A 9388-nucleotide genomic window follows, 5' to 3' on the forward strand; every position below is an offset into this window, starting at 1 on the left:
AAGTATAAATGCTTAGGGCTGAATCTCCATTACTTTAACCCTGCAGTCCCAAATTCGAGGCATTTTACAACAGCTGAATTTCTTGGTGACACAACTAATGTGCCTTCGTGATTATAAAATAGGTTTACCCTCTATTGTTCCTCCAAGGAGCTCAGGGCAATATACATGATTCTCTCCTCTACATTTTATCCTCACGCTAAGCTGAAGGAAAGCGACTGGCCTACATTAATCTGTGAGTTTCTTGGCAGTATATAGATTTTTACCTGGATTTCTCAAATCCTAGTCCAGTACCCTAACCATTATGCAACACTGACCCTTTTAGTTCTGTTCATACCAACCAATTACATGTGTTTTCCACACAAGCTGGAGAATCCCCATCCTCTATCCCGTCACAGACCAGGAATTCATCAGTCACAGACCAGGAAAGGGATTTAGGCGTCTTAGTTGATAGTTCCATGGGAATGTCAACTCAATGCATGGCAACTCAATGCATGGCAGCTGTAAAAAAGGCAAACTCTATGCTGGGGATCATTAGAAAAGGAATTGATAATAAAACTACAAAGATTGTCATGCCCTTACATAAAGCAGTGGTGCGACCGCACTTGGAGTACTGTGTCCAGTTCTGGTCGCCGCATCTCAAAAAGGATATTGAGGAGATAGAAAAAGTGCGGAGAAGGGCAACAAGGATGATTGAGGGACTGGAGCACCTTCCCTATGAGGAGAGGCTGCAGCGTTTGGGACTCTTAGTTTGGAGAGGAGGCGGCTGAGGGGGGATATGATTGAAGTCTACAAAATTATGCATGGGGTAGAAAATGTTGACAGAGAGAAATTTTTCTCTCTTTCTCACAATACTAGAACCAGGGGGCATTCATTGAAAATGCTGGGGGGAAGAATTAGGACTAATAAAAGGAAACACTTCTTCACACAACTGTGTGATTGGTGTTTGGAATATGCTGCCACAGGAGGTGGTGATGGCCACTAACCTGGATAGCTTTAAAAGGGGCTTGGACAGATTTATGGAGGAGAAGTCGATCTATGGCTACCAATCTTGATCCTCTTTGATCTGAGATTGCAAATGCCTTAACAGACCAGGTGATCGGGAGCAACAGCCGCAGAAGGCCATTGTGTTCACATCCTACATGTGAGCTCCCAAAGGCACCTGGTGGGCCACTGCGAGTAGCAGAGAGCTGGACTAGATGGACTTTGGTCTGATCCAGCTGGCTTGTTCTTATGTTCTTATGTTCTTATGTCATTAAAATACCTTGTGGATGAATATAATTCGATTTACAATACTAGGGGACAGCTTGTTTTTCAGAGTAAAAAATTTTTTTGGCAGAGCTGGATATGAAAATCCAAACATCCAAAATGGTTAATAGGAGCACGCACCAATGTTTTCAGTATTTTTTTGTTTCAAGCATAATAGACTAGAACATTATCGGAAAATCTGGAAAAAAAATCTGAATCCACATACTGATATGGTTTTCTTCTGACTTTTTTCAAGTTTCTGAAGAGCCACCAGATTTTAGCGTAGCTGCAGGTGAGCCTCCTTGCAAGAACCTCCAAGTTTGATGAGGACTGGAAAGAGAATCCCCCCCCCCCTCTGATCTTCACTGGAATGTTTCACAGTGGAGAAACATTCAACAATCATAGTAGACATTCCCTTGAACTTTTAAAGGTTTGCAAAGGAACAGCTCCATGTCACACACTGTGGCGAATTGTTCTGAATTTTTGGTCCCATTAAACCTACTGGGAAATCTTTCAGGGCTCTGGAGGACTATTTGTCAAGGCGGAGGCATCAAATTTTCATTGGAGCTAAAAGTGCTTCTCCTTACAGAAACGGCCATGTTTGGGGAAGATTGGGTCAGGGGGTCCAATTTTATGGGTTCCCAAATGGAGGAAAGCTGCAAATGTGGGTCTATCTCCCCAAGTCTGCCAATATAATGGATCTGAAAAATCAGAAAAAAAATCCAGCTTTTGGGGGGGGCTTTACCTTTTCTGCTCCGTTAAAATGCTGTCTCTTTTTGTTTCGGCTTATCCAAATGCACTTCCGTCATGCCCGTTGAAATCCTGCCAATAACCAGACTCAGGGTTGCAGAAATCAGGTTTATCACATCAGAGTAATGAACAGGTACACTCCAGAGGGTTTTTGCTGAATCCAACATTTCTCTACAAAACAGCAGCCTATAAATCCCTCCCCTCTATGCATCCCCTCCCCCCTAACGGTTTCCCCCAAAGGCGAAAGCATTCACAGGCCGTACAGCTCTTCCAAGGCTGAAACCATCAGAAGGAACAGGTGGTGTCTGGCTGGCCTGAGAAACTGTTACAACCATTCACAAAGCAGTCACAAGGCCAAGCAAAGGATGTCTTTGATGTCAGTGTCTCCTGGTATCCCGTGGCAACCCATGGCAAGACCTAAGAGGGCTGGGTCTTGTCAACCCCTAGTGAGGAACGGATGATATCCGGGATAGAGAAGCAGAGACCTTTTCTGCATTGTCCTTCTCCAGCCATATTGCTTCAGACAGGGAGGGGAAGTCCAAGAGCGCATTTTGCTGTTAGGGAGGAAAACATACAAATTTCACCCAGGAATTGATGCTTTCCAAATTTGCAGGTTTATTATAAAGTGCCGAGCGTAGGATTATTTGGTCTGCAACGTCTGTCAAATTAGCTTTGCAGACTCTTCTCATCTGCAGATCTGCTTTATGTGTTTCTCAGAATTGTCTTTAATATCCCTGGTACATACTGTATTTGATACAAGAGCACCCTATTTATATATTGCCTGGATATAAGTACAGTAACTAGGACATAGGCAACAGCTTCACTAGTCTTGACAGATAGACTCATCCTAGTATACGTTTTGCTGAGCCAAGCACTAGAGCAAAAACACAACCGAGTATCATCACCTGCAACAGTTCTGATTTTCAAAAGATGGTAAAGTCCCATTTCGTGATGTTCATTGGCCTATGCATGTAAATCTGGTGAATTTTGTTAATGTATGTCAAACTATTGTATTGCAACCACTGTTTTTAACAAGAAAATATAAACACAACTATCTTATAAAAATGAGCTTGGGGTTTTTTTGTATTAAATTAATGTCTTCATTGGCTATAGCTATGAAGTATCATAGTAATTGCCTTGATAATTGACATGTTAAAATGGCAGTATCAGTGTCGAAGGCATATGTCTAAATGTGAATGCAGAAATTCCAGATTGTGACAGGAGATACCAATAGCACAATGTATCACAAGACTAGCAATTAACTATGTCAGCAGGAGAATTCCGGCAGCACGTCGTCAGCAGAATATTCTACAAATGATTCATAGAATCAGAAGAGACCACAAGAACTATCCAGTCTAAAACCTTGCCATGTAGGAATATACAATCAAAGCACTCTCAACAGGTGGCCATCCAGCCTCTGTTTAAAAACCTCCAAAGGCAATTTCAAGGCAACCTATTTCACTGTCCGAACAGCCCTTACCGTCAGGAAATACTTTCTAATGTTTAGGTGGGATCTCTTTCCTTGTAATTTGAATCCATTACTCTGTATCCTAATCTTTGGGGCAGCAGAAAACAAGCTTGCTCCATATTCAACATGACACTCCTTCAACTATTTAAACATGGCTATCATGTCATCCCTTAGCCTTCCCTCCTCCAGACTAAATATACCCAGCTCCCTGAATCTCTCCTCATAGAGCATGGATTCCAGACCTTTTACCATTTTGATCACTCTCCTCTGGACTTGCTTCAGCTTCTCAATATCCTTGAACTGTGGTGTCCAGAATTGGACACAGTACTGCAGGTGAGGTCTGACCAGTGCAGAACAGATTGGTACTATTACTTCCCTTTGATCTAGACATGATATTGATGCAGTCAGAATCAACATTTTGTTGGTGCTCGAAGGATGGTCGGCAATAGTTTCGCCTCGACGCCGCTTCGTATCTGTGGCATCTTCAGAGATTCGATGTTGGGGAGCAAGTGAGTATTCAGTTGAGGAAACCAGTGGTGTGGGGACAAGGCAACTGTCAATAGTTGAGGGCATCTGAATAGGCAGGTAATCAATGAAGACTATAGCCTGGGAGGCCTCAGATAAGGTTTCGGTGGGGAGCATTATTCTTAAAGCATGGGAGTCATCCTGTTTGTGAGCTGGTTTGACACAGTCTTGACCTGATCAAACCAGCTCCACACAAACACAGGGATGACCATAGACAAAGAAACAAAGGCCAAGATACTTCTATTCAGATGCTCCCACCAGTGACCTTGCTATCTAAGCAGTGGTTACTCCCAGGCTATAGTCTTCTTCATTGTTACTCATACTTCTATTCAGATGCCCTCAACTATTGACCTGGTTGCCTTTGTTACTCACAGGCTAAGGTTTCACCCACCCTGGACACTCCAACAGATATATACTCCACTTGCTTTCCCAACATCAGATCCTCTGAAGATGCCAGCCACAGATGCAGGCGAAACGTCAGGAGAGAATGCTGCTAGAACACGGCCATACAGCCCGGAAACCACACAGCACCCAAGTGATTCCGGCCGTGAAAGCCTTCGACAATACACATTTGCTGTCTTAGCTGCTGCATCACACTGTTGACTCACATTTACTCTGTGTCTACTCTACTAAGACTCCCATGGAGTGCTAGAAATTGAAAGAAGTGAGAAAAGATGAAGAATGCTATGCGTCTGTGGTTCTTCATACACAGAACACAATGATAAGCATTGTTTGGGAGTCTGAGCTAAGGTAGGGTAAGGCTAAAAAGAAAATCATTTGGCTAATTAATGTAATTGTGGATTTGGATTAAGGTGACGGATGCAGAAATCAGGGATCCTATGTTCATAATATATCTGCAGTACTGGAGAGTTGTTTTGTAGGAAATGAAACTATGCCTTCGGAAATTCCTCCGTTTGTGTTACTAGAAAAGCTGGAGGAGGCTGCACTCCCCTTCCTCTGGTGTCTTCATCAGCAACACACATTGTGAGTAAACAGTTTGAATAACAGTACATTGAATACCCAATTGTAAGTGTTCCGTATAAATTAAGCATGGGGAGAACCTGCTACCTTAGCAGGTTACACAGGTTTTAGATTACTTCGTGCCTCCATATGTGCAGGAATCTCTGTTTTTGTCAGTATAAGGATTACTGCAATTTTTGACTCATAAGGGATCTCTGTCTTCCATTTAGTGCCAAGGAGACATTTAACGGTTAGTTTTTATATTCTCAAATGGATAGTACAGGGTTTGTTTTTTATGCAAACCCCTTACACTCAGCACCATCCTGGAAACACCCTTCTGTTGGACAGGCTTCCTACCCAAAGACCTTTTCGTCTCGGCTGGAGACATCTGTTTCTGCCCTCTTCTTCCCCTTCCCCCTTCCAGCTTACTAACTGCTTTGTGAGTATTTGGCTGCCCTAATAAGCGTGATTAACATTTGGTTTGGAGCTTGACATTTATAATCGGAACACCTTCTCTGGCTCCAGCCACAAAAATGCTTTCAAATGAATTGAAAGGTCTTGGCAGCATTTGGAAGGTATGGAGCTGCCAGCACTCTCAAAGAAAGCAAGTGCCTGGCTGTTGTGCTATGTGGCCGCCGTCTGGTAGTTTTTGCTCCTATTGCTTCTTCCACATGTATGGCTGGCATCTTCAGAGGCGTGTCACAGCGAGATGTATTTGGCCCGGAAAACCCACAACAGCAAGCTGATTCCAGCCATAAAAACCTTCAACAATACAAAGCCAGAGGCGGAGAACTCACAGGGACATGTGGGGTCACATCAGTGGTGGGATCCAAAAATTTTAGTAACAGGTTCCCATGGTGGTGGAATTCAAACAGTGGCGTAGCGCCAACGGGGCTGGGTGGGGCACGGCTGCTGGGCTCGCATGGCATTCAAGGGCATTAATAATTTCTCTGTTACTGTAAAAAACTCTTACTGTAAAAAAAAGTTCCAGCTGGTATCTTTCTGTCCATAATTTAAACTCATTATAGCAAGTCCTATCGTCTACTGCCAACAGAAACAACTACTTCTCCTCTTAATTGACTGCCTGTCAAATACTTAATACTTTCAAATACTTAATTTTGTTTCTAGAAATCAAAAGAAGGATACTTTCCTTAAACAAGGAACTTTACCATATTTCTAAAACATGTTTTTTAAAACAGCCCAACAGGGAGAATTATCCCGTTTTCTACCTTCGCTAACCAGCCACATAGGAAACAACAGGACTTTATGATTTTTGGACCTAATGAGATTTCTAATGGAAAAGCAGACCCAATTAGTAACCCCCTCTCGGCACACACAAATAATTAGTAACCCACTCTCGGGAACTGGTGAGAACCTGCTGGATCCTGCCTCTGGGTCACATGATCCTGGGTGCGCGCCAGCTGGTCACGTGGGGGCCGGAGAATCTGCCACTACACCCCTCCCCTCAGCCCCGCCCCACCACGCTGCTCCTTCAACCGGCAGAGCCTCCGCTGGCCAAAGGAGCAGCCTGGCGGGGCAGGGTCAAGGGATGCCCAGCGATGGCCCAGGCAGCTAAGTAGGGCACAGGGGTGGGGAGTGCAGGGGGTGTGTGAGCCCCCGGAGCAGGTTTTGCCCCTGGCACCATTTCTCCCCCTATGCCTCTGTACAAAGCCAGCCCCTTTGAATAGCAGCCCCCTGTGACACTGGTTGTTTCCGGTCTTTTCAGCAAGGTTTGCATATTCTGTCCCACTGAAACTCTTTAGTGGTTGCTGGAGGTTTGCTTTAGGTTTGTCATCATATGAGGGGAGGAAACGGAAATAAAATTAATCAGAGATAAAGTGGCTGGTGACAAGCTGGGTGGCATTTTTTTTCATTCTTCACAGCAGATCTTTCTCATAAATCTTACTAATGATGTGCCTTCTGCTCTTCTTGGGGTGTGTGTGGGTGACATCAAAATCCATCATCCTAGGCCACGATGGAAAGGTAGAAGTCATTCATCCAACCCCCCTCCCCCTTATTCCTTCACAGTTGACTTGCCTGGGGCAATGCAGGTCATGATCAGACAGCTGTATGGATCTGTTTGCATGCCTGCTATGAATCTTCGTTGGGTACCTTTCCCCTCTCTGTATCAACCACTAGCGTATCTATGGGGGACAGAGGGGTCATTTGATCCAGGTGCCACTCTCTTGGGTCATGTCTGGGTAAATTTTGCTCCCGCGCTCAGCCCCCAGCTATTATATTATATCTATTACATATACCTGGTGAGGGTGAGAGGTTGCATTTTCTTCCATCCACGATAGTAAAAAAAAAAAAAACAACTTGTATAATCCATATTGCATGTGAACAAATACATCTGAAATCCACCCATAGCTCTCCTTTCTAGATGAAAAGAATCCAGGCCCTTTGAACTCTTTCATTTTGCAGCTGGTCATTTCTTTTTGAAGAAGCCAAATATCCCTGAAAAGAGTTTAGCGCTTTCATCAGCATCCATAAAAAAAAAAGTTGAATAAACATTCTCTGTTTGATGCCACGTCTATAAGAACTGTTTTCTGTAGTTATGTTACATTATGTGGGTAATACACACTTCTGAAGGGGGGGGGGTTGCTTTCAACTCTCTCGTCAGCATGACACATTGAGGCCTAAGAAAATAGCAAGTGCCAAAGTACCAATAGCTGCTGAGCTCCAAAATCCTGTTTGTCCAACAGCAATGAAAGAACATCACATATGAAGAGCCCTGCTTGATCAGACTAGTGGTCCATCTAGTTCAGCATCCTGTCTCACACAGTGGCCAACCAATTCCTCTGGAGGCCCAACAACAGGACATAGAAGCTGAGACCTTTCTCTTAGACCTTTCCTTCATGAATTTGTCTGAATCCCTTTTAAAAGATGCGAAAGGCTGAGGTCTAATCCAGGGATCTGTGTGGGTACATAACAGCACAAATTACCACCCACCCATAAAGCCATTGAATTTACATAACAGACTTACACAATCCTTAGCTTACCACCCCAACCTGGATAGCTCAGGCTAGGCATATCTTGTCAGATGTTGGAAGCTAAGCTGCAGGAAGCGAAAGGAAAGGGGTGGGGGAGCAGCAAACAGAAGCGAAAGTCAACCTCATACATGATTGCTCACCTTCACTGGGAACAGGAATTCTTCCATCCCTTGCTTCCATTTCCTGCTGCTGATCAGAGCGATGGTGGAAGAAAAATTTTGAAAACAAAATTCAAGGGGTCATTGGGATAATGGTATGATGTCAGTTCTGTTGGGAATCTAATGGTGATGTTAATCCTATCTAGAGACTCTATGGTAAAACTCTGGCAGGGGTCTTCAAACTATGGCCCCCCAGATGTTCATGAACTACAATTCCCATCAGCCCTGCCACTTGGCCATGCTGGCGGGGGCTGATGGGAATTGTAGTCCATGAACATCTGGAGGGCCATAGTTTGAAGACCACTGCTCTATGGGGAAATTATGCTATTGTTAGACAGGCATGGCATCACTTCCCTCTTTTCCCAGAAGTGCTGTCATCCTTTAACAGCTGTTTGAGCTATAACAGCTGGTCTTTTGTCCCTGTGCCTTGACAAGTTGACTTGCTGGTCACAAAGAGTCTTGTGACTCCTGAAAGACCAACAGATTTATTGTGGTACTGGCGAGCCAGTAGCCAATTTCCATCAGTAGGTCTGCTAACTTTTAAACTGGTTTCTCTACTGTCATGAACACAATGAAGCTGCCATGCTGAATCAGATTCTTGGTCAGCTCTCATGACCAAGGTCCGTATTGTCTACACCGGCAGGCAGTGACTCTTTAGGGTCCCAGGCAGAGAGGTCTTTCATGCCACCTCCTACCTGTTCCTGTTAACTGGGCGTGCCAGCGACTGAACCTCTGGGGCCTTCTGCATGCTAAACAAATGTTCTACCACCAAGCCACTGTCCCTCCCTAGGTTCCTTTAACATCCCCACCCCAACCTGAGCTCCACCTCTGTCTTCTGCATCACTTGTCTAGGTCGAGGGATGTAATTGTACCTCTCTACTCTGCATTGGTTAGACCTCCCCTGGAATATGGTGTACAGTTCTGGACACCACAAGCTGGAACAGGTCCAGAGGAGGGCAACCAAAATGGAAAAAGGTCTGGAATCCATGCCCTATGAAGAGAGACTTAGGGAGCTGAGTATGTTTAGTTTGGTGAAGAGAAGGTTAAGAGGTGACATGATAGCCATGCTTAAATATTTGATGGGATGTCACGTTGGTGCGGGAGAAAGCTTGTTTTTGCTGCTGCAGAGGCTAGGACCAGAAGTAGTGGGTTCAAGGTGAAAGAGATTCCACCTAAACACCAGGAAAAACATCCTGACTGTAAGGGCTGTTCAACAGTGGAATGCACCACCTCGGAGTGTGGTGGAATCTCCTTCTTTGGAGGTTTTTAAACAGAGGCTAGATGGCCAT

Source organism: Sphaerodactylus townsendi, linkage group LG09, assembly GCF_021028975.2.
Source record: "Sphaerodactylus townsendi isolate TG3544 linkage group LG09, MPM_Stown_v2.3, whole genome shotgun sequence".
NCBI classification, from domain to species: domain Eukaryota; kingdom Metazoa; phylum Chordata; class Lepidosauria; order Squamata; family Sphaerodactylidae; genus Sphaerodactylus; species Sphaerodactylus townsendi.